Consider the following 19,330-nt stretch of genomic DNA (forward strand, 5'->3'; position numbering starts at 1 on the left):
TCTAAGATTCACGTTTCTTCACCATGGGAAACAGTTTAATGAACATTTTTAAGATTTGCACGTTTAATGCAACATGTGGGCAAGGAGTTTCGCGTAAGATCGGAAAAAAGCCGTACCGAAGTGATTAACATTTCAAATTATACTTTTCTATCTTTTTTTTTCTTTTTTTTATTATTATTATTATGTAATTAGTTTTTACGATTAGAACGTTTCTTTTTCGTTATCGCATTTTTTGTATCTATTATAAATGATTCTTTGCAACGGGTTAATGTGTCTTAGACAAAGTTATGGCTGTCACTGAAACTGGAATTCCTAACTTTTCTGTCGTCGAATGAGAACTTCACCCCATAGGTTCTACGTATATAAACCATCAATTAGATCGAAGTACGACTCGTATTATTCGTTTCTGTATATTGAAAAAATAGAATGAGAAACGAAAGGACAAGGAAAGGAATGTCTAAGAACACGTTATATCTAAACAATCTTGGGTGGAGAGTTAAACAAAGGTTCGAGAAAAATTACCTGAAAAATCTTACACAAATCGATAGACTGTTCATAAAATAAATAATATCTATAGAAAGTAGAAAACGTATTAATGAAGAATACGAACCCCATTGTGTTCTTAAGATTCACGTTTCTTCACCATGGGAACATTTTAATGAACATTTTTTAAGATTTGCACGTTTATGCAACATGTGGCAAGGGGTTTCGCGTAAGATCGAAAAACGCCGTACCGAAGTGATTAACATTTCAAATTATACTTTTCTATCTTTTTTTTTTTTTTTATATTATTATTATGTAATTAGTTTACGATTGAATACGTTTCTTTTTCGTTAATCGCATTTTTATATCTATATATATATATGATTCTTTGCAACGGTTAATGTGTCTTAGACAAAGTTATGGCTGTCACTGAAACTGGAATTCCTAACTTTTCTGTCGTCTCGAATGAGAACTATCACCCCATAGGTTCTACGTATATAACTACCATCAATTAGATCGAAGTACGACTCGTATCATTCGTTTTTCTATAAAAAAAATGATAAAAAAATCATATGTGATTTCACCCGTGCACATCGATATTAGTATCGGAAAAAGAAGAAAAAATGTAAGTGGACATTTTGAAAAAATCATCATAAAAGCAACGTCGTTAGTTTTACCTGAAGGAACATTGTCGCTGAAAGGTAGAAGAGACAGCTGTCTTCTTTGGGTCTTTCCTTCTCTCTCTATGGTCGAATCAAACATCTAGTTTTACCTCAAACAATCAGAGGAGAGCTTTTTTGGGTGGAGGGAGCCGTCCTTCACGTTCTTCTTCCTCCCTTCCTTGACATTTCTCTTTTCTTTCAAAGTTATTATACGTGTTTCTCATGGTCCAATCTATGGGGGATACAACAAACGTCGTTTTAAAACGATTGGCAAGTTACTAAATTTAAGAGAAGAAGGGGTCAGTCGTTATTGTGACCCCTTCCACCACGATTTTAGTTTTGGCTGTAAAAATGACACGAAATTGGTAGAAGTCCTCAGTTGCAGCTCAACTGTCATGAGTGGAAAGACGCCTAGGACTCTGTTCTCTAATATTCATTTTTGATCTTAGTAAGTTCATCCTTATAGTAGAAATATTTTTATTAGTAGCTGAAAGAGATCTGTTATAGAAAATTATATACAGTTAACATTGATTTATTAATATTATTACAATTAATATCATTTTAATTCATTTTTGCGTTACTTGTTTGAGAATTATTATAATAATTGTCGTATTAGCATATCGATTGAATACAATTTGAAAAAAATAATACGAGCTATTTGAAGTTCGCGATTAATAATAATCGAGTCTGAGAAGAACAAAATCCAACTTGAAATGAAGACCAGAGGTATAAGACGCAGTTACGTACCGGAAAAACCTAAAAAGCTTAAAAAGGTTGAAAAGCCTAAAAGCGAGGAAGAAGGCCTTCTGGAAAGACTGGAAGAAGGCTGCCATCTAATCAGAAAAGAAAGGCAAAAACCAAAAAGCGTAAGTAACAAACTAACAAATTGAACAATATATTTATCCATAATCCGTTGGTTTATGATTTTATTTTATGTATCGGTGTATATGAAATATTGTTAGAAAATTCATTTTCATAAGTTTCCGAAACTATCCTTCGATAGTCGTCTAACGACATTTTGACATTTTTGTTCGTTTATGCGAACAATTAGAATTTGTACGAAGTGCACGGGTGATAAAAGCGCACGTATGTTAGAAAGTGATCATGAAAATTCGTTGAAAATAAGAAGTATTCGTTTTAGAATATTTATTAGTTATTATGAAGTGTGTTAAAAGAAAATTAGTTTACGCGATTAGGAAATAAAATCTATAGAAGGATTACAGAATAGACATTTTTTCTTGGTTCTTAAACCGCGTGGCTAGAAACGTGCTCGGATCGTGGAATGTTCGAGAGTGAGGCTAGCAACCTACCTCGATAAGAAAAATAAAACGCTCGCTAGAAGAAATTAAAATCAAAATATTGAAGGGGAAAAAAAGTATAGAACGAAAGAATCTTTTTCTTAGTTACGGCCATCTTGTAGACATCTTCCATGTCAGCATCTTTCACGTCTTTCATCATGTCACTTCCGTTTTGACAGCATGCGTCAATAGCGTCTCTTGTGTCATTAACGTCTGAACTGTAATTAGAATTACCTTAATCGGGTTTTTTTTTTTATATAAGATATAAAATATATAAAAAAAAACATTTATAATATTTTTCTTAGTTACGGCCATCTTGTAGACATCTTCTATGTCAGCATCTTACGTTTTTCATCATGTCACTTCCGTTTGACAGCATGCGTCAAATAGCGTCTCTTGTGTCATTAACGTTTGAACTGTAATTAGAATTACTTTAATCGAGTTTTTTTTTTTTAATATATAAGATAAAATATATAAAAAAACATTTATAATATTTTTCGGATTCATAGGAATAAAAACCGATACATAAACGTAAAATCCTTGTTTAAAAATGACTGCAATTGTTTGATATACATTAATCACATTTTATGTAAAATTGTTGAGAGAAAGTTTCGGAAAATTCCATTCGTTTTCGTTTCGTCTACAAATAAGGTGGAAGTTCTTTGTTCGGACCGATTCTCGAGTGTGTCTTTTCTCAATAAATTTATGGCTACCATTCAATCAGGTTTTCTCGCATTGTTCAAATTCCATTATTTCGATAACTGAATCGTTCAGTGCACGCATCGATTAATTCCACTTTTTGAAAATCTTAAATTTATGTGTCGAAGCACTTGGTATAGTCATAACTTTTTATATTTTAATAACTTTCTGAATAATAAAGATTATAACAATGTACTTATTTCATCGCGTTTCTCGACATTTTGTTTTATGGAGTCAATCGATGTGTGCACTGAACGGCTCAATTATTATTCATTATTTTTTTTTTCACGCGTAATGAAACATTAAATTATTATTATATACATTAACAATAATTATAAAAACTTTAATGCAGCAAATAAGATAAAATATTTCTATTTAAACAAAATTTTAGGATTAACGTTAACCAACAAAGTTTCGAAAAAGAAGTCGTTTCTTTTTAAGCATATTTTGAGAATTAAAGTACAATTCGCGTACAATTTACAATTGTATTAGAAAAGTCGGACAATCGACAAAATAGCCTAAATTGGTGAAAACTGGTGAAAACTGGTGGAGAAAGGTTAATTTGAAATGGCGCCTTTTTTTCCAAGTCCGGTAACCTAAACAGGTTTAGGTCACATTCAGTGACCTAAAGGGTCTAGGGATATTTTCATCTTCACGCACACGTGTTGTTTCTTTGTAGATTTCGTTTTAGTTTAACAGTCGTAGTTTGAAAATAAAATAAATATTAAAAGAAATAACAATTTGAAAAATACAACGTATCGATATTGCATAAAATAATAAGAAAGGATAGAAAATAATAGAAAGGATAGAAACACGAGGTACATTTGAAATTGAATTTACTTCCGTAACGCGCCGGCAATCCTCATTGGATGAATTTTCCCGCCAATTTTGTTGTTCGATCAGTGGTGGGGCAAATGTGGCGCCACGATTATAGCAACTGGTGTAGTGTTGGTAGGGGATTTCTCGATTACGTCAAAGTACTAGAGGCAAAGTGCTGCTACGAGTGGAGTTGAGGGAGAAGTTAAATAGTGAAATTAAACGTTCTGATTGGTTTCTGCTGTTAGGGTAGGGTGGGTGTCGTGTCAAACCGGCATCTGACGATTCAGTTGTATTTCTAACTCCGTACGAGGAGGAGTTAGTTATATTATCGATCACCTCGTACGATAAAAACCCATCGAAATGGTTCATCATTTTCAACGATTCTTCTCTGTAGTTTTCATACACGCACAATTTTTATTTTTTAATCATCGTACTTAAGTATTTTTCCTTGAATTAACATTAACGCGGGTGCATATGTAGATATTCGTTTGACGTTCAATTTGTTGTATTCGTTACTTACAAAAAAAAGAAAAAAGGAAGAAATAAAAAAAGTCAAAATCGTTACACGGTTATTATCATTATTACTTTCTATCATCACTATTTCTGTCGCGTTCTGTATTTACCTTGTTGATAGATTTTTCCCTCGAAGGACTAATATTACGTTAGACTAATTCGAAAGAATTTTCAAAATTGGAGAAATTAAGGTAAAGACAAAATGATAATTGAAATATTCCTTAACAAAATATGTTAGAAAATAATACTAATAATGATATTAACAACAATACCAATAATGTGCATGCGTGTAAAATCCAAAACTTAAACAGAGAAGAAGTTAAATATTATATATCGATGGGTTTTTATCGTAAGATTCGTTAAACGTAATAAGAATATTAACAACTATTGATTTCAAATTATTATCGCGAGTGACTCGACCGGTTTAGAAGGAAAAAAGAAAAAAAAATCGTCAAGTACAAGTTTTAATCTTCCTTCCTTTTTTTTCTTTTTTATTTTTATTTTTATTCTAACTTAACGTTTAAAACGATGGTAGGAGAAAGGGCGATGAGGTTCCCTGAAGATTAGATTTTTCGAGAGGAACAGAAAGAAAAAGATTTTATTATATATCGTTTACATACATATATTTATGTATATGTATATATATATATATATATTATATTATTATATGTATATATATTTTACGCGCGCTTTACACGCGTGAGATATTTCTTGTTATACTTTGTCAAAGATCAGGATATTTTTAATGATCGTTAGTTACTTTTAATATATACGTACTTTGATATTACATTAAACGATTATATAAACGTTCGATTGTTTCGTAAATTATAATTTAAAAAAAAAAAAAAAAAAAAAAGCAAAAGAAATAATAAAATCGGCAATGATGGATTTGGAAGGAAGAAAAAAACGACGAAGTTCGGAAAGAGGAGGAGGAGGAGGGGGGTTATAGTATTGGTAGCAATGAGAAAAATGTAAATGTAGTGGATAAAGTAAACAATATGTTTCAACGAGTTGATCTACGAACGGACGAGGAGAAAACGAGGGATAAACAAGGTATGAATAATAATAATAATAATAATAATAAAATTAACGAACAAACAAAAAAATAGGAGAAAACGATAATTAATGACATTAAAAAATAACAAAGGACGATTCTGATTGGTGATTGCTGAAGTAATAGAAAAAATAATTATAACAATGATAACAATAATCATTGTAATAATTATTATTATCGATGTTATATTTGTAAAATCAACAACGATAAGATAGAAAATCATGGTCGTCGTATTCATTTTCAAAGTTTCCTTGGTGTTAACTCTGCTAAGAACATTACTTTGCGAACGTTACTTCAGGTAGAAAAATCTGTCAATTTGGTGGATGGGGGTGGGTGTGGGTCTTGGACCCACCAATCACCCCCAAGTGAACTTGCTAATTCTTTAAAAAAAAAAAAAAAATGGACGACGGTCAGTTGAAAGATACATGGGAGGTAGGATTTAAGGAAAACTGACAAGTCAGAGAGAAAAAGCAAAGGGAATAAAGGAAAAAAAAGGTCCCTTTGAATACAAGAATTTGTAGCTGAAATTCCTTGTATTGTTCGTGTTAGCGCAGGTCAGGTCCATGGGATACCGTTCTTTTTACTCCATCATTCATCGTCTTTACCAAAAAGTCTGGAATTATTATTATTATTATTCCTCTCTTTTCTTCTTCTTTTTTTTTTTACCGGAAATAAGGATAATAAAGAATAATAAAAATATATACCCCGCAGAAGAGCTGTCACAGGGATAATATATTATCCTACGGCAGGTCAACATTTCCCTATGTCTACCGGTTATGGTTACTTTCTTTTCTTTTCTTTTTTTTTTTTTTTCTCTCTCTCGTTTGGTCATTTTTAGTTTTTTTTTTTTTTTTTTTTTCCTTTTTTTTTTTCTTTTCTTTTCTTTTCTTTTTAGCAATTGTCTTCGTTCTATATATGCAACAACGAGAAGATAATAATATTTTCTTTTTATTCAATATTCATATAATAAATATTTATATAATATTTATAGAAAATATTTAATTAATAATAATAAAATAATGTTTATTTCAATATTTATTTATATTTATAGAAAAATAATGATTAAACAATTCGTGTTATTAACTTTCTCGATTGACAGGGAAAATACCATAGACCACATCCCACCCACGTGTACAACGACGTCAAAAATACGCGCGAATAAAATGTCGTTTGAAATCGAAAACTGAGCAATCTTATTGGACATTGAAATTCGTTGGCGAGTAGCGTTTCGTCGGATAGTAGTAGTAATGGGGGGGGAGGGGGTGGTGGTGGGTTTCGCAAAGAAAGAATTATGCGCACACCATAAAACAGCATAGGCCTTCGTCCGCATTCCCGTTCGACATCGTGTTTCTTGCATGAAGGAAGAGAAGGGAAAGGGAAGGGAAGGGAAGGGTCGAGTCAAAGAAAAAAGAAATAAGAGAGAAAGAGAAAGAAACACGCACAGGTGGTTTGCGAACTTCGGAACACATCAGTAATCTAAAAAATAATATATATATATATTTTTTTTTGTTTAAATATTTATAAATACAATTAAAACAGTATTAAAATTTTTATTAAAAAGATATATAAATTCTTATTTTTTTTTTTTCTTTTTTTTTTTGTAATAAAAATCAGAAGAACATATTTTTAACAATAAAGTTAGGCGAATAAATTATAATTATATATATAATAAATAATAAATATATAATATAAAAATAATATAAAAATAGCGCTTAGGCAAATAAATTCTAATTAATCTCGTACACGGTTATAGATTAGTATCGTAAACGTTAGACGTATAATTGACGTATTCGACGAGTCATGGGTCGTCGTCGTCGTCGTCGGGCTTATATCAATGAAACGAAAGAACTATGTAACAAGCCTCTCTCACAATACCGTTGTGTTGAATAAGCGAGAGTAAATCTCTAGAATGAAAGAACGTAGAATTTCCTCTCTACTATTAATATACAAAACCGGTGAAATCTTTCGAGTTTATTCCATATTCAAGAAAAAGGTACTTTTTTAAGCTTTTCCTAGATCTCATCCTTTTTTTAGGATTTCCATTCAAGATTTATTTTCTTTTATTCCTCTAACACCTCCCGCCAACCACTTAACTGCCAAACTTCAACCTCGGAATAATAGAACATTTTCTATAGGCATTAGAACATTTTTAACAGGTATATAACCTTTTTTATGGTCAGGGTTTTAGTTTTTTTGAAGTTATTCTTAGCTTAGCAGTAGAGCTACTTCTGATCGGATATTCAAATTCATTTTTCAATGGTTCGTTATTCAACTATAATGCAACTCTAATATAATATTTATTTATATATGTCTGTGGTCAAATATTTTAACAAATTGAAGAAGTAATTCAATATTGAATTAATCAGTAAGAAATATATAGACACGTGTGTATGAGGAAGAAAATATTTCAATATATAAATGTTATATTAATAAATAATTTGATATGGATAAATTAAAAAAAGAAAATTGCATGATTGATAAGAACCACTAAAATGTATCCGGTTGCTTTGTCCAACTTCTTGTTTACTTCCTCTCATTCAATTTGCATCACGAGAAGTAAGGAAGAGGGCGGGAAACAAAAAGGAAGAAATGAGAAAAAAAAGAGAAGAAGAAAAAATAAGAAAAGAGAGAGAAAGTAAGAGAGGAAGAGATGATGTGTGTTTGCACTGAAATCGGGCTCACGATCTTTAAGGACGAAATGCGAACGAACGCAGAGTGCTCGGACGACCGTGACCCGTTCCATATTTAGACACGATTATGTAGTAAAATGTTCTCCTTCGTGTGTATTCGCATTATTCCTCGTTAAATTTACTTGTTGTCTTTCCTGATCATTTTCGGAAAACGTTTCAAAATCAAAACGATCAGGAAGTAGAAGAGTTAAAAATCGAAGAAAAGTAAATACTAAAACAAAATAATGCATACTACAAGATTTTCCTCATTTTCTTCGAACGTTCGTAAATTATTTTACAATCGTGACGTTTAATACAAAATCTTTCGGAAAGATTCCTGTTACATTATTCTATTCTCGTAGAAGAATTATGAGTTGAAGGTTAAATTAAACCGATTTTGTAATTTGAATTTATCACGTGTTCTCTCTCTCTCTCTCTTTCTCTCTCTCTCTCTCTCTCTCTCTCTCGCTCTCTCAGTTTACATAAAGTCAGTGTCACGTTGACAGAATGTCAGCAATAACGTGTTCATTGATTTCCTTCTTCACTTTCGATCATATCGAAATTTTCTATTTTTCTTGTTTTGTTTCTTCGAATAACTAATCCAATTCTACATAATTATCGCTACAACAATGTAGAAAATAAAATGTAGTAATCGACCGAGGAAGTTTCGAGGCCTCGTTGTGTATCGTCGTCGCGTCGTTGGTCGACACGCACGCGCACGCGCGCGCGCGCGCGTTCCCAACCACGTTCCTTGCGGACACTTATGTGGACCCCTCTTAAGCGCCAAGAGACGTTTCACTTCGCAGCCACGTGCGTTTTCTTTCAACGTTTGTCATAACTTATACAATCATGCTGCACGTTTATTCAATGATATTTTTCTTTTTCTCTTTTTTATTTATTTTATTTTATTTTATTTTATTTTATTTCTTTTATTTTATTTTTTTTTTTATTTTATTTTTTTTTTTCTAAACAAAACACTTATGAAATCTAATTTAATCGAAAATATATATATGTATATTCTATCTTGTTTATAATAATATTTAAAGTTTTAAATCGGGCACATTATTAGCCAACGGGTTTGAAGTTTTGAGAGTTTATTGAATGTAGGTTGTTTTATGGGTATGGTAGAAATGTCATTGAAAGTAGGACAGGGTATCGGACGTTCTACATTGCGAAACAGTCAAATATTCTGAAGATTATATCTCGAGAACGCTTTTAGGTCTTCAAAAAAAAAATATGATAACTGCAACCGTAACAGAAAATATTTCGCATTTGTTAGGTCGGGAGGGGAGAGGGGATATGGGTCCCCCGTAGGAAAGGGGGGAGGAAAGAAACAGATCCGTAAAATATTTTCCGTTAATGTCATTTTGACGTATAAGAACGTTTTAAATCATTTTTTTTTGTTAAATTACAATTGTTGCATTGTTAAACAACGATATAATAGAAAATAAAAATTGACATTATCTGTTCGTTCGTTTATCAATCACGTCAAGCATATTGATGATCTATCACGTGAACGAAAATTGAAAACTAACTTGCTAGTATTCGATAATCTTTACTAAACGACACACGGAAAGGGAAGTGAAAGTCTTTCATTTCTATCTGTTCTAAATATATAGAATCTTTGAAGATAAAGTTTTTTGAATAAGACTTGAGAGGAAAATAATATGTAAAGAAAAAAAAATAATATAATTTTTGTCATTAAAGAATTAAAATATTTGAAGGATTCTTATTATTCGTAAAATTGATATACTGTTACAATTTCATTTCGAGATGATCGGTCAACAGAACAGGATGATAGGTCCTTTCTTATTTGAAAAGATAACAGTAATAATGTAACCACGAAAATACGTCATTCTATTTCAATCGGTAAAGATCTTCAAAGGATAATTTAAATTCATGAAGTTATCGATGACGACAATGTCTCGAATCGAAAAAGAAAAGAAAAAAAAAAGAAGAAGAAGACATTTCACAGAAAATAAGATAGTATTTTTTTTAATATATAAATTTTGTATTCTTTGACATTAAACTCTGACAGATTGTCAAATTTTTCTCATAAAACTAATTGGAAAAATGTTAACGATTTTCTTTCAAATTATTGCAATGGTTACTATAATTACGTAAAAAAATTAAATCCATTGAAATATTAGAAAAAACATTTAAATCATAGTAATTTAAACACATTTCATTTGACATTAATAGAAACATCAAATGTGTTGGAAAATTGATGGATGACAGATTCCACAGATGGAAATGTCTTTTTTTATTCTCGTTTGGTTAACCCAATGGAAAAAAATAATAATAAGATAATAATAACGATGCGGTTTTGGTTGTCGCGTTCTGTTCTTCATCGATCGTTTAACGATGCATATGTATTATTCTTCTTGTTCGATTTAACGTATGTAATCGACGTATTCAATGCAAAGTGTTTGAGGGTGATCAGCGTATACGTAAGCATATGTCAACGAGGTTACCGTTGTTTGTTATTCGTATCGTTGTAAACTATGGTGTGTAAGTATGTTAGGTGATATATATCGCAATGAATCGTTTACCAAGAAGGTATATATTATTTCTATCGTATACTTAGATCTTTTACACGTAGCCATTTATTATGCGATCAAATTTATTAATCTAATCGTAGAATTTTTTTTTTTTTGTCAATTCACACACGTGCTAATATATCTCGTTGCTATAGTTGCGTATAATACATTTAAACCGGTTGTACGTGAATTTTTTAAATATTTATTACACACATTCTACGTTTACTATTAATATTTTCAAACTATTTTCTAGATATTTATTATAATATATGAAAGTTGGCAAACGTATAACTGTGTTAAATGTATTTTACGTATGTTTCACATGATCTATATGTTTTTAAGCCTTATTTTACCCTGACATGATTTTACATTAGATAATAAAGTAAACGTCAGTTATTGGTACACACTTATTGTTAGTAAAACCTTGTCGTTTCTAACAATGAACGGAAATACACTAACATTACACGGAATAAATAGTTTTTTCGTTGTTAATTTATTGCGAATATATGCATTAAACATTCAAACTTTCAAAATTGTGTTTATCGATCTAAAATTTCTTTCAAATTTGCTTTGAATAATATGTTGCATACCAGTGTCAAAAATAATAATAATAATCATCTCTACTTTTTGAGATACTTTGTGAATTTAATATAAAGTATCAAAAATTTTATTACATTGCTTTTAATTAAATTATTATTATTATTATTATTAAATAATAATAAAATAGGTGAACCTGTCACGAGATTTTACAAACGATCAACCAAATTGATTCCGGATTTTTGTTCTTTTTTACTTGTAACTATAATATTATATTATACTACACGAACAAGAGCCTCCTTTTTCCTCCATTTAAATCCCCATACTAACGAATCGTAGCTGTCAAAAGTTTAAAGGGAATGTTGGGAAAGATTCAGGTCGAAAAAAGAAAAGGTCTTCTTGGCTCAATGTCCAGGTATGCATAAAAAAAGGGTCAGCTAACCTGTTTCTATTTCTTTCTTCTTTTTTTTTTTTTTTCTATTTTTCTTTTTCCATAGCATCGGTTTTCGGTCTGCAAATTCCTCCCCCCTGCCCCTTTATCCTATATTTTAACATCACGCACTATTGTACTAATCCGTCCTAAGCTAGGAAAATACAGTGGAAGATCATTGATTTTCCATTTGCTCCACCTTCTCTGTCTGGTATTTTCCATTTGCTCCGCCTTCTCTGTCTGGTATTTTTAAGGATTTGTTATTTTTGACATTTGGTACAAGATCTTTTCCCTTTTTTCCTCTCTCTCTTTTCTTTCCTTTTTTTTTGACCACGCCGACAACGTTTCGACCATTCAAAATTATTTTTTGCCATTATTATCGAATTTCTCGCATCGGTGCAATTTAAGACGAAAAACAGGGGGCGGAGCCGCGGGGTTGAACACGCGTAAAATGTGCAACAAAAAGAATTACCAATATTTTAATTTTATTTTCTTTAATTAAATAGAATTTAATAATTTATTTATTTATTTATTTTATTTATTTATTTTAATTAATCAATTAAATATAAAATAAAAATAAACAAACAAACAATAAAAAAAGTAACTAATGATATAATAATATTTGTTTGCAAAGATTTCAAAATGGCGTTAATACGCGTGCTGCAACAATGTATAATAAATTATTAATACGCATTTGTGTTAGGAAAGAAAACTTCGAGTTAGTATAGTTACTCTTCTCAAACCCAAGAACTCGTTCGAACGAACACGCAACTAAAGTAATTGAACTCGGTTGACTTTATAACCAAGCTGGGATCGTTTCGCGTCTCCGGTCATTCTTTTACAGCTTCTTCTTCTTTCTTCTTCTTCTTCTTCGTCGTTGTCGTATTTTTCAATGATCTTTGTATTCTCCGATAACTATAATACTTTTCTAACACTGTTACACGAACAAAATATACGAACCTTCTAAATGAAATAAATGATCATTTAGTTAAAAAATATTTACGAATTATACAGTCATCGTATTTCCCATCGTAGTTATACAGTAAACGTGGAATCGAATAAAATCGAATTCGCATAAGTCGAAGTACAATGTTTTGCATGTTTTAACAATTATAAATCAGTTTACCGTATATTATTATCATAATCGTGTTATACACACCCACATTATTAACTAACGTTAGAATCTTGCATGTTTTTGTTAAATTGTAATTAAACTTACACAACACACGCGTATTATATATATATATATATATACAGTTAATTTATACTTGTACATTTTTACATATATTATCATGATACATGCACTAATACAACTAACTAACGTTAAAACCTTCAATTGTAATTAGACTGATTTCACACAACACACACACACACATAGTTATTTTATACTTTTGCATATATTATATGTATCATATCTTTGTGTATGTAAAGTCTGATAATTTTACTTATTTTTAGTTTACAAAATGACATTGCATGCTTAATCATTACATTCATTTCGATAAGTGCAAATTTTTATATATTTTTTTATTTCGTTTAAAGTTTATAGGAAAGGTAAAATTCTAATAATAGGAAGGGATCGTAGGTAAAGGTTTTCGGTACTACTTCAAAAGAACGATCGAAGCCCTTAAGCTATCCTTTTATTGTTACGAATTTTCCTGATCGTTCATGAAAAGTGAGATAAAGATTTCAGGTCAAAAAAGAAAGAGAAAAAATATAAAATAGAATTCAATTATAATAAGCCAAGATTTTCTTCTCTCCGATACAAAGCTCAGGTAGCAAAAATCAAAATTGAAGAATAAAAATGATCTTACCATAAATATTTAACTACGTGTAACTAATTAAATCAAAACATATAGGAATTATTTAAATAAAATATTTCAATTCTCACGTTGTAATGTAACAATACAAAAATAGAGAGAATAGTTGCGGGGTTGTTGAGCATAGAGGGTGTGGTGTGGGGGGTGAGTTATTAAAAAAAGAAAATGACAACAGTGACAAATTATTATTTTACACCGAATGTCGAGTCTTCTTGAAGATATTTGTCACAATGTACGTATCTGTGTGCACATATACATATATATGTATGTGTGTGTCATCCGGTGATGTCGCGTGACCCCCCCACACCATCACCACTACCACCAACTTCAAAATTTCGGCCAAGATTCCTGACCAGATGCAAATAACGTTATCGAACGCTCCGTTATTTGTGTTGTTGTGTAGGTGCTTGCAATGGCGAGTAGTACATTTTACACCCTAAGGTATTATATTTATTCTTAGTTGTAAGTTAAAATATAAATACATTGTAGAAAGTACAACACTAGCATGTCGCTACTGTAAAACCAACTGCCAATCATTTGCATCCTACGCCAGGCTCAGAATCCTCGCCAAAATTCAAAGTGTAATGTTAGTTAACAGCAAACACAATGTACGCGTGACTTTTACAATATAAAAAAGATATCAGAATCAGCTTATGTTAAAGTTAGATAGATTGACAGACGAACAGACAGACGGACAGATAGAAATATAATTGAACTTTTTATATCTTTCTATTCTAATTATGACAATCCTTATTTATTTTCTAATACATTATTTTTAAAACATAAAGATTAGATAATGCAAATGTTTTAATAATAATTTAATTTAAATTAAAATCGTTTGAGATACTTTAGATAATTATTTATTGGGTATTTTGTTGAAAGATAATCACGCAGAAATGATGAGTTTTTTTTTATCATTCGTAATAATATTTTATGGGTTTTTAACGATATTATTTATAATTATATTTAACAAATAATTTCATTCGAAATAGATTATACTTTTTTTTTCTCTAAAGTTGCTAAAAAGTTTAGTTTATTTATATTGTCTATGACGTAAATTTGTACTCGTCGTTGTCGTAACGTATACATTTTTTTTCTTTTTTTTTTTTTTTTTTTTTCTTTTTTTTTTTTGTAACAAAGTTGATAGCAATTATTATTACATCATACGAGAGAAAAAGTAAATGATGAATATGTTTGTTTGTTCTTATGTGTATTGCATTCAAATAACACGATTAATATATTCTTCGATGCTTAAATAAATAAATAACATAACGAGTTTAATCTCGAATTTATCTTCCTTCTGTGGAAAAAAAAAAAAATATATTTTTCTTTTTTCTTTTAATTTATTTTCTAATTTATTTTCTAATTTATGTTCTTTTTTTTTTCGTCACTTTTTCCTTCGTTTTAAATACCGCAAAGATTTTTCTATCTTCCTCGTTAACGTTAACTTTTAAACGTTTTTAACGAGAAATGTTGTAATCGATAATACGAATAATATTATTTCATAATTTCATTACCTTCGATACAGATAATCTACTTCAATTCGTTTTAACCTCTCGTATAAATAAATGCAATGTTGTACTTTGCTTCTCAGTTATCTATTTATATTATTTCATTTTAACAAACTTGGGGGGAAAAAGAATTTTTATCTTATAAAGTCACACAAGTCGTGTCACGTGTCACATACTTTATCGTAATATATTGTAACGACCTTAATCGAGATATTATTTTATTTATTATTATTATTATTATTATTATTTTTATTAAATTATTACGAACAAGTGTGCAAAAATTTCTTGTTATAATAATTATTAAATAATTTCGATGACGAAGCAAGCACAGAAGCATTGTGACTGGATTTTAAATGATTATAGTCATTCGTATTTATTGAAAATACAATTTTTTTTTCTCTTTTTTTTAATTACATTAAACACAGATAAAATATCATAAATATATAATATATTTTTGAAAAATTCTAATGGAATTTTAAATAATTATAAATTGATTATTCAATCCCCCATTAATTATTCGAAACCCCCCACCCCCTTTACTATGGTTTCCAAATGAAATAACTAATGAAAGAAGTCGTAATTTAAAAATGTATTTAATTAATTCATCGTCGTTGTTGTGGTGTTGTTGTTGTTGCATACGTGTGCGTGCACATCCGTGAGTTTATGCGTGTGCATCTCGAGATGTAGTTTTGGTTAGCGTATACAACAGGGGGTGGTTTTAACATCTTGCGAAATGAAAATTGAATCGTACTGGCATAAAATTACTCGAGACGATGAAAGTACGTGCAATTCTGTGACCCTTAACAGTATTTGGATGCAATCCAAGTCGAGCAACGATTCCACGATGACCTAACGCAGAAATAAAATATATATATGTATATGTACGTATATGTATTAATTTTTTTATTTTGTCTGTTTTTTTTTTTTTATTAAATTGTTTCAAATTATTAGGGATAATAGGTATAAATATTTATCAATAATTATTATAATGATCTAATTAATTGTTGGTCAGAAAATTGGAAACATTTAATTCAATTATATTTAATCGTTAAATAAAAATTTATTTATTTTCGACGAATAATTTTGATTTATTAGAAATTTATTTCTTTTTTTTTCTTTTTTTTTTTCTATTTTTATTTATTTTTTTTAAATAATACGTGTAAGATGTTGGAAAGGATGATTAATCATTAGTTAGGGAAAATAATGATCGAAGAAAGTTTAACGCGACGATGATTCTCTGAGACACACGTACACACACGCGCAGATGTATTATTGTGTCTGTGTGTGTGCGTGTGTGTCTAGTCGAGCCGCTTAGATCCTAATTTTACGCCGTCAGGTTACTGGACCTTACGTAACTACAAATCCGCGAGTTCTAAGATTAGGCGCCTATGCAGACCCAGAATCATGGATTTGGTTACAAGGAATGGTCTATCTGTGTTTCAATTTGTATTTTATTATATTATATATATTTTATTTTTATTTTTATTTTTTTAATAAATTTACATCTCTTGTGTTGCACGCACACTCACCCTCGAATCTCTAAAAAAAAAAAACGCACACACACACACGTATAACAAATAATAACGCATGTTTTATAAATATTTATTATATTATTGGTATAATAATTGAAAAAATATTTTCTCGTTCGAAGTGATTATATATTTGTCATACATTATTCTTGAATTTTTTAAATAAAATTAAAAAACAAAATGAAGTCATAAAATATATTCCAAATATATTTTGACAACGTTTTAAAATGAACAATAGGATCTAAAAACGTTTGAAAAAATAATTATTTAATATTTCTATACGATAGTGTGTGTAAATAGAATTAAAATTTTTATAAAGCACACCACCACCCTGTCAACAAAATGAATTCACGTTGTTTCCTTTTTTTAAACGTCATTTTTATGTTTCTTTTTGATTTTATTTTTATTTTGAACGAGGTAAACGATAAACAGAACGACGTTAAATATCCTAAATGACATATTTTCTTCTCCCTAATCTTGTTTTATTTTTTTTTTTCTTTCTTTCTTTCTTTTTCCGTACACCCTGAGACGAAAATACAAATTCGTCCGAAGATATGTGCCTCATCGTAGAGCTGGGCGTAATTAACCGTTCCTAAAATAACTGATTGTCACGAACGTAGGAGAACGAGTTTAACGATTTCACCTTACTCTCCACCGTTTAAATTAGTTTAGTCTAGGAAGTGATTTAACCTGGTCACGATTCAGTTTAGAATTGTATTCATGATTCATAATAGAAAATGAAATGATATTAAATATATGAGGGATGATATTGAAGGGAGGAGGAGGAGGGGGAGGAGGGGGGAAAGTAATATAATTTTATCTAAAATTTATATATCTTCGATTATATATTAATCTGATTGTAAGTTCAATGTTAATTTATTACAACGAAGATAAACTGATAGATTAAAAAATATATATATAAAATAATTATAACACGCAATATTATTCTTAGGAATAATTAATCTAGAAAAATTCTTATTAATTTATATCTCTTTCTATTCCTATCAAATAACTAATCGATAAATTTAATACATCTACTGTATAATTATAAATAATTAAAAAGAATACGAATCCAATGAAATTAAATATACCAAAAATAAAAATAACACGCAGGGTGGGTGTGAGGGGTAAAAAATAATTAAACGACCATATGATTTTTTAACAAACAAACCAACAACCAACCCCCATTAAAAATATTCGTTCGTATTTATATGCGGAAGTATAGAATACCATATATATGTGTATATGTGTATATATTAACATGTAATAGATAGGATAGATGAAATTGATGGGAGTGGGGGAAGAGGGGGTGGTGGAGGTGGTGGTGGAGGTGGTGGAATACTTAGAATTAGATGGATACATTAAATACTCGATCAAATCTTTAATATCTCATGTTTTAATTGCATATATATTATAGTATAACTTTTTTCTATTTTTTTTATCTATCAGACATTTTTACCTCTGCCTTTTCCTAACTTCTTCTTCTTCTTCTTCTTCTTCTTCCGTCTCTGTCTGACCTTAAACGAGAGAGTCAGTCCACGACACTCGGCGGGCTAAATATGGAACCGGCTGAGAGCACACACTGGTTATTTTCAGATACAGAAAGATCTTCTGTAGCATTACCTAGCTACGTAAAGCTACTACTACTACTACTACTACTACTACTACTACTACTACATTCGCGTATCTTTTCCAACATGTAATCTGTTCTCTTCTTCTTCTTCTTCTTCTTCTTCCTCTTGTCATCTTTTATTCGAGTAAATACACCATAGACCACCACAATCATCACCACAAACCACCCCCCCCCTCTCAACCAACCCTCAAAATCATTTTTTGGGTATCATACGTAAAGTGACGTATTCTCTTTACATCTGACATTCAAGATGATGTTTCAGAAGAAGAAAAAGAAGAGGTTGAATTATGCAATCCTTTCAAATTTTCATTCTATCCTATTTTTTATTTTTTTTTTCTTCTTTCTTTTTTATTTTTTTTTCGTTCTATTTGAACGAGAAATATTCGTAGACGATCTTTGAACCTTGTCGATAATACGATTACGTTTATCGTCGTTAAACTATTATTATATTAGAGGGGAGATACGTTTAGAAGATATATTTTTTTTTTATTAACTATTGAGGGTGTAATATTATGTTACAGATTCTTTATCGGATATAAGAATTTTATTTTGTAATCGTTTTAAATGTGTTTGATATTAATAGACAAAAATTCATTAGAATTTAATATTATTATTAATTAGTATTGTCTCGTTAGTATCAATAGGTAAATGGTCTTTTATTTTCTTTTTTTTCATTTGTTAACTGTAATCTTTTTTTATTAGATATTCTAAGTTTACAGTTAAACGACACGTGTTGTCACTTTTAATGTATTGATATATATACATATAAAAAAAAAAAAGAGAAAAAAAAAAGAAATAAGAAACCTATTATTAATCAAGATTTCTTTTTTACTATTCGTACATTTAAAACCAATATCTCAACAACTGTATAAACAAGTCTTAAGCGAGAGGGTAATTAACTGGCAATCTCTTCAAGAAATCGATAATGTAATACATACATACATATATATGTGTGTGTACATTATTTGAATGTACGATAATAACAATTGCATAAAATAATTTATAATATTTATGACATTTACTAAAAGTTTCTATTCGCATCATTGATCATAATACAATCATATTATTCTAAGTTCTTAAACTTCGATTAAAAATACTTTCAAAAAAACATTACAAACAAAGTGAAAGTTTCAATA

This window comes from Polistes fuscatus, unplaced genomic scaffold (genome assembly GCF_010416935.1).
Source record: "Polistes fuscatus isolate 324 unplaced genomic scaffold, CU_Pfus_HIC Scaffold21, whole genome shotgun sequence".
NCBI classification, from domain to species: Eukaryota; Metazoa; Arthropoda; class Insecta; order Hymenoptera; family Vespidae; genus Polistes; species Polistes fuscatus.